Source organism: Melozone crissalis, unplaced genomic scaffold (genome assembly GCF_028551555.1).
Source record: "Melozone crissalis strain CALT ecotype California unplaced genomic scaffold, PUWL_Pcris_2 ptg000042l_1, whole genome shotgun sequence".
Classification (NCBI taxonomy): Eukaryota; Metazoa; Chordata; class Aves; order Passeriformes; family Passerellidae; genus Melozone; species Melozone crissalis.
In genome coordinates this window covers 13909004-13915403 of record NW_026535820.1, presented here as the reverse complement: position 1 = coordinate 13915403, position 6400 = coordinate 13909004, and positions in this window count along the sequence as shown.

Here is a 6400-nt window from a genome sequence, read left to right as displayed (position 1 = left end):
GTGAGAGTTTGTGAAGTGTGGGAGTATCTGGTTCATTTGTTATTTGGTTGTGATCTACTCACTGTAAAAGAAATAACAAGTAATGAGGAAAGTAATAAACGAATCTCACAGACACACATTAATGAGGAAGTCAAAGTAGAGATAATAATGAGGATCCAGAATGCTTCAGCCCCGATTGATGGTCCATTAGAGGAACTACTCAGGCAGAACTCTCAAGAATGTCAACCTGAACAATTATTAACTGATAGGAAGGGGGGAAATATGATCAACACGAGTGCTGTGGAAAAGTTGAGGCTGCTTGAGATACGGGCTATCAGAAAAGGCTTGTAGATTTTTGTGAAAATGACTCTGGGGTGTTTAGGGGAAGAATCAAAAGAACCAAAGAAAAGTGGGAGAAAATGGGGCCAGAAACTGGAAAACTGCCTGCAAAAGAGAGCTGGATGCCAATGGCAGAGGAGACCACAGGTCTCAGGGCTCATGGATCTAGGTACTGGCACATGGAGGGACTTGCATGGGAGAGTCTGTGTGCCAGGAGCTGGAGGAACTGTGGGTCTCAGGGCTTGTAGATCTAAAGACCAGCAAGTGGAGGGACTGGAATGTGTGTTTTGTATGTCTTGAAAGGTCCTGGTGCCAGCAGCAGCTGGAGGGATCAGGTTGCGTGTTGGTGTGTAAGAGGTGTAAGTGTTGGCAGAAATCTGTGTGTTAATATTTTTTCAGTGAATTTAATTCTCTCTGTGTGTGTGTGTGTGTGTGTGTGTGCATAATTCACTAGCAAACTTCAAGCTGGACTTCCACATCTGGAGGACTCAAACATCACAGTGCCCTACCTGGCAAGCAGAAGGTGACTTGTATACCACTGCCAGAGCTCCCAAGCATGGATATTGAACAGATGTAGAGGCCATGCTCACATTTAAGGCAACTGTGCCTGTTTGAGTGTGTTTCTGGATGTGGAGAATGAGGGCACACATCTTTTCAACCAGAGAACCAACATTCTGGTTTCCTGGAGGGGAGGAAGAGGACAGAGCTGTGTGCCCTTCTCTGAGTTTGGGTAGCATTACAGGGGGGCTGTGCAGCCCATGCTGCTCTGTGTGTGTGTGTGCAGCAGCCTGAACCACCAGGCACTTCAGGGACCCCTGTGGGTGTGGGGGTGGGTGTGTGGGTGTGTGTGTGTGTGTCAGTGTGTCTTGGACACAACCCTGCTGCCAGCCAGACCTGGGAGCAGCAGCCACGTCCTGGGGACTGGGATGCAGAGATCACCTGGGACCATTCCTGGCTGGGCATGTTGGCTGGGGAGCTGGATCCTGGGTTTGGGAGACTTAGTGGCTTCCATAACCACCCCTGGCAAAAAGAGCTACGACTCAGTAGGATTTAGAGAAATAAGTAAGCATGGAAATAAAAGGGCCAGAGGAAGCAAAACGTCCCTCCCTGAGGACCCTTTGCAGGGGGAGATGGCAGCCACCATGGGCACAAATCATCACATTTGTGGTGTTTTGCAGGGAGGCTCTGAGAGACAGGAGTGCCTGTAATGGAAATGTCAGGCCACACCAGATGGTTGGTAGACTGGTATGTGAATGTGTTCCACATTTAAAGGTCAGCAGCTAGTTTGATTGCCTGGGATGGGTGTTGATGATTTTAACATTTGTCATGCAATTTACCCTAACTCTGGGCAAGAGCAGTTCAAATGTATGGAAATTTGATGAGAGAGCAAGTCTCCTCTGAATGCTACTGCACAGCACAAAGCAACAAATGTGTATTCTTCTGTATCAATGCTATATATGTAGTCCTTCTCTGATTCATATTCTCTAAAATGTAGTTGTATTTAAAGCATTCATAGATGTATTTATTAGCTTTTGTTGGAATCCAAAGATTCATGAAAACAGCCAGACAAAATTAACAAAGATTTGTCAGAGCTAACAAACATCCTGGATAGGAAAATACCCTACTATAGCTGTCTTAAAATAACTTTCCTATTTCCACACGTCTTCATCAGCAGTTTTCATGCAAATAATCCTCCAAATGCGCCTTCAATTAAGATATGCACATAGATTTACATGGAGTTAAGAAGACACAAATGAGACTGTTCATAAATTCAACCCTGGCTACAATCCTTAACATTATAAACTGTGAGCATTTTATAATTTCAAATGTGAAGTACCAGATTTGTGACAGTGGAGATCATTTATATTATTGAAATCCAGATTACATGAGATACTTACCTGTACTTTCATCAGAAGAGAGCCTAATATGCAGAGCAGTATTACAATATGATTTCAATACATTGCAGAAGATACAAATTCAATAGGGTATATCCTGAAATGTTAAATGTTCATGGGAAAAAATCTTAAGCTTCTGCTTATTCATTTCAAACAGGAATCAGTGAAGAGCATGATTTAAAACTGAATCTCCCAGTCCCAGTGTGAACAACTCACTTTTGTAGAGCCAAAAGAGAGGCTTTTCAATGTCCTTAACTGACCTAAAAATACTCAAGAAGAGTATTAGTTTCCAATTTTACAAAGCAGAAAAATTACTCGGGAAATGCAGAATGAGATTAAATATTACACTTTTTTGTTTATCACAAAAGTTACTAGCTCAAGTTCCTGAACAAATACATTTTTTCTTCAAAAGCTCTATCACAAATGACTTAATGATCTTAATTTTGGAGAGGTACATTTTACACATTTACAGATAATATGGATACATATCCCAGGTCAGATACTGTGTTGGCTGGTCAGAGAGCTGTACATGGGCTTGCAGCCTGGGTGTTTATTTTCCTGGAGCAAATTTATTCACAGAAAGTTTTACTAAAAATCCTCACTGTAGAGGTCTCTCTGTAAAATCACTGAGATGTTAATGTGACAGTAAACACCACCAGTGTTAAATATGCACCAATCCATTTATCTTTCCTGTCCTCACACTGTAGTGATTCAGGTTGATTTGCAACAAGGATTTACTCTGCCCACATGCCTGCTCAGGCACATTCCACTGTCTACACACCAGGACTAGTGTGAAAACCCTATAACTGTGTTCTCACAATGTGCAGTACAAAGGTTTGGGCTGTGGACATTGACTCCTTGGGTTGCCAGCTCTGTTCCTGTTCCACATTCAAGAGCATCTCTAGCAAAGACCCAGACCTAAGTGAATGTTTTCTTCTCTGCTCCTCCTTTTCTGGGCTCCAGATTTGCTGCACAGCCAGACCCAGCAGAGTATGTGCACAATGCATCCAGAACTGTGGGCATGACTCACTCCCCACTGCTGAGCCTATCAAGAGTCACAGCATGGGCTTAAAAATAAACTAACTCCAACATTCAAGTCAGTGGCTCAGGTGTGGAATAATAAAGAAAGAACAAAACCAAAATGTGGTCATCATTCTAGCTACTTCTTAGTCTTTCTTCAAGAATCTCAGCACTTTTAATCCTGCTACCTACTATCTATGCTGAAGAGCATAGGAAGCCTCCTGTTCCTGATTCAGGCAAACCAGCTCACTGCTGGTTGCATCACACAGAGTAGCTCTGCTCAGTTTAGCTTTTGCACAAGTAGAAGATTACTGAGTCATAATGTCTCAGTCTGGCTGGCACAGCATTGTCTAAATGCAAAAAAGGGACTGATCCCAGACACCAGCCTGTGGGATTCACATTTCCTACATCCTCCTGGTTCAGCTGAGCGTCAGGTGTCTCGTGCCACCCACGCCAGGCAGACACAGTCCCTGGGTGCAGGGCAGGAATCATGACTTGTCGTTTTCTTTAGTTGCAATTCAGAACAGAGAAATGGCTTTTTGCCTTTTTGTGTTCCCCACAGGTCTCTTAATCCACTGCTATTAGAGCTCAGGGGCTTTTCCTAAGACACAGATGCCATCAGCTGAACTACCTTTGACTCTGATAAATATGATTTGAATTCTCCTCTCTTCTTGGAGTGCATTTTCAAGCTATCTTTGGGGCTAGTAGTACAGACAGTTATGTCTAAAAAGGAGATGATAACCAATAACTAAACTGCCTTTTCTGAAACAGACAGTGCTTTTCTAAAGTTATTACCTAGAGACTTTTGTAATATTGATGCAGTAATGGCAAAACACCTGTATTTTGCTCTGTGTTATGAAATGATGAAGAAATACATGGTGATGTCACTTTCCCACTTTCAATTACATATATTCTGATTTATTGCAAAAGAAAACTCCAAAGTTGAGATTTAAGGATTTGTATCATGCAAGAAGATTATGAAATTTTGCAGCAGACAGATTCCCTGTGATTGCTCTCCTTGTCCTCTCCCTCTTCTAAGCATCAACAGAAATAACTAGGAAAAAACAAAGACCACAACAACTCAGAGTGATTACTACTTAGACCAAATACACTCTAACTGGTATCGTAAAGGCTGCAGACAAGTTTACATTGGAGTTCTTTTGCTCATAAATTCCTAAACTTCTACCGGAGATGAAAAGTTCCATGCTTGATCTATGCCTTTGACTTCACCTGCTGTGGAGACAAAATAGCATCAAAGAAGTTTAACTGGAATGTCAAGAACTTAAAAGAACAAAACCAAGCCTTGTTGTTTCCCAAGGTTGCAATGCTTAATCCTACAATATATAAACATTGTCACTATTCCAATGCAATACTCATGGGAAAAAAGACCTGTGTGCTCTTTATGAGATTTGAATCTTATCTCTAAACCATTTGATGGAATATTTTGATTAACTTCTTAATGATAGCCTTTCTACTTCACAGTTAGCAATAAATAACTAGAACCAGCCACCTTCTTCTGCTAGAGCTCTGTGTATGTGCACTTGCCCTTGATTTTTTATTTTAACTCCCTTTGGATCTACAAAGTCTACGATACAAAAAAGCCAGATCCAAACTTTCCAGAGGCACATCTCCCTCTTCATCTCTACTTTCCCCCCCCCCCAGCCTTCTCATCATGTTGTGAACACTTGGCTTTGCAGGCAGCTTTCACTCATGTAAATGACATTTGCTTGTTCAAAACAGAACATTATAAATTACATAAAAGTATCATTGCAACTCCAGTTTTGCTTGTTAAGAAAGCTATTAGTTTATTGAGTTTGGTAGCTATTAAGTTGTTTAATAAAATTTGTTTATTAACTGTGGAAGGAGTCTCTGTTGCTCCTTAGAAGAGTCAGGTTTCATTCTGGCAGCTACTGTCATGCTTTCATCACCAGAAAAGATTTGCCAGTGTAAGTTGGAGGTAAGGAGAAAAAGAAAATTAAAGGGTTGCCTTGACCAAAAGAAAAATATCCATACTTAAGCCTTAACAGGTGCAATTGGAAGAATGGAAAAAGAAAAGCTGCTGGGATAACATAGTATGAATTTTCTTAAGGGGAAAAAAGCTCTAAGCAAAACAAAGAAACTTAAATTGAGATAGTGAATACCTGCTATGGGCCACTGCATGATAGTCTGTCTACAGGTCATGTCTCCCAAGCAGACTCCTCCTACTCAGCAGCCCCCCACAGCTTTAGCCCTGCTTTTCACAGGTTGCCAGCTCACAACAGGATCAATTGCCACTACATTTGTCCTTTTAAAACTATTTCCATCAGCTTACAGCAATGCCCACGTCTCTCAGAGGTGAGACCTCCAGCTGCCCAAATCCCAGGGCTGCAAAGCCTCTTTAGGCAGCTCTCTCCCTGGGGAAGGTCTGGAAGCTGACAGGCAGGGAGGTGCAGAGCTGGCATAAGCAGCACACAAACCAGACTTAGCCACTGGCAGCTGGAAGACTGAGGAAAAACCTGAAAAGCCTTTCCATGGACAAAGCCAGTGGTAGTACCTTGTTGTGCCAGCTCTGCTGAGTCCCTGTGGAGGGCTCATCCCTGCATAAACTGCAGCTGGGAACAATAAATAAAAGTGGTTCTTACCTTGCAGGATTTGCTGCGGGAACCGGTGGAAGCCGAATCTCAGTTTAACAGAGACACTGAAGACTGGATTTTGTCCTGCTCCCTCGGGAGGGAGGTCAGCATCCCACATGCAGTACCCCTGCCAGGAAGCCAGTCTGGCCCTTCCCAGCACCCTGCCCCACACTGGCTTCCCCGGCCAGGTCCCCACGAGGTCACATGGTGGAAGTGACTGCAAATCAATTTGATCAACATCAAACCTCCCCCACTGACTATAGCCTGTCCATGGAAGATCTGAAGAGCTCTGTGGGGCAACCACCTTACTCCCAGGAGTGCATCCTGAGCTTTGGAAGAAATTTGAGTTTCTGAGAAATACAGATAGCCACAGATGCATTCATTTTGAGTGCAGTCCCAGCAGCCTCTAAGACATTTTTGAAGTGAAATGTGGGGAAAGGAGAAAAAGAGGTTTATTTACTTTTTTTCCCCTGGGGGTTCAAATCACAAAGCCACTCTGCCCTTTGTGTTAAGAAAGTAATAAAAATGTTTTTCTTTGCTCCATAATAATACCTG